Source organism: Leuciscus leuciscus, assembly GCF_965113295.1.
Source record: "Leuciscus leuciscus genome assembly, chromosome: 4".
In the NCBI taxonomy this organism is placed as follows: Eukaryota; Metazoa; Chordata; class Actinopteri; order Cypriniformes; family Leuciscidae; genus Leuciscus; species Leuciscus leuciscus.
Window position 1 is genome coordinate 46926895 of NC_138728.1, and position 1952 is coordinate 46928846.

Genomic DNA, 1952 nt, shown 5'->3' on the forward strand with positions numbered 1-1952 from the left:
GACGTCCACCTCTGACATTTGATCCTGTTTGGACATAAAAGCTGGGCGATGCACTTTCCCGGAAACTAGCTCATCTATCAGAAACCCCTTGTCTACCATAACTTCCATGTCGGGTGTTAGGAGGGAGGTGATGCCGGAGTGACGAAAAATCTCCTTGTCACTGATGGAGCCTTCAAAAAGTGCCGACACAAATGTCAATGCTCCATGGGGGGACATGCCAATAAGCGCTTTGAATGTACAGTGCGACTTGTATGTTGAAAATACCTCACTTTGGAGCAGAAGGGAGGTAGGGGTTTGGCACCTCATTTCTGTGCAGTTGAGGATGACCTGGGTGTTTTCATAAGTCCCATGGAAATCTGTGGGGCAGTTTGCTCTCACTGATCCGCTTGTCATCCATATCGAGAGAGATCCAAGTAAAGTATATAGAAAGTTGGACCACGTCACAACTATTCGACTCACTGTAGCTCTGTGGATGTTGAACTTGTGAGCAAGTTCCCTTTGTGTACAGCCGGTTGATAGATAGTTAAGGAAGAGGAACAGCTCGTCAATTGGCAGCAATTTCTGGGGAAAATAGTTACCGTATTATTAATAGATAGAAACACTATACAAGAAAGATAAAATACACAAACTAAGGTGATTAAAATATGCAGTGCATGTGGGGGTGTATGTAATCTAAAAATTGGAAACTTTCATCAATGATTTAACTGGTGGTAAAAGAGTAAGCTGCCTATAGCAGGCCAGCGTGGAGCTGAGCAGCCAAAGGAGCAGAGCAACAAAAGCAGGTAGTCGCTTGCACAGACAACAAGAGTGCCAGAGCAAGCAAAAAACAAAACAGCTAACAGTGCAAAATGTGTAATTCACATGGACCAAGCTGGTAGTATATATGAAGACTTCAGATGCAAAAGCCTCTAAGTGCCATCTGAAATTTTCTTCTAGAATGATCATTTTTTGTCAAGCTTGTATGTTTATGTTCAGTTATTTCACTTTAATGGCAATTCAAATTACCTATTAATTGTAATAAAATGAAATTACTTAAATATACAAGCTTGATAAAAATGCTCATTTTTGAAGAAAATTTCAGGTGGCACTTAGAGGCTTTTGCATCTGAAGTCTTCATATGTTTATTGTAGAACTTACTGTTGATCTGTTCAAAGGGCTCTCAGTGGATGTACTGGTGGAAAGGTTCTTCTGACCACTGGTGACTCTCACCATTCTGCTCGTTGCCTCTTGGATTAGATTCCAAAAGGCCATGAAATGCTCATATGATGGAAATCTGCATACAAAAAGCACATATCATATAGTTTTTCTATTGATGGCATTCAGATTACATCAAAACATTCTCATGTTGTGAACATGGAATCTAGCGTTGTTTTCTCTAGATCTGTTAATTATATTTTATTCTTCTTTACTGAAACACACAAAGTCACAATCCACACACATCAGACACACACCACACACGCATTGTATGGAACCGCAAAAATCCATACTAGCCAAACTATTATACAGCTATCGTGAAACTTTAAAGCTAATTACATCACCGGCTGCTGATAAGTTTTTTATTGCCTCGTCAGCAAAGACATGTATGTATATATTCATAATGTATTATTTACAGAACAAAGTAAATAAAATACACCAAATGTGATGGTGTGAAATCTCTGATTTCTTACCTGGTATAGTACCGAAAGTCATCAGGTGATGTGGCAAACCGCTGCAACCCAAATCTCTCCAAATGATGTGACTCGAGCTGCCTTGTGAGCTCCTCGATCTGCCTCGACATGTTCTCAAATTTCATCCGGTCGACCACGATAAAAGAGCTGGCTGTGTAATCGTGGTCTTTCATCAGGGGTGTCGTAGCCAACTCAGCACAACCAGAGACAGTGTTTTCATCCACCTCAGTCACCATGTCCACGGCGGAGTCATCCTCTGGAGCGCGGTCCAAAGCCTGGATTGCT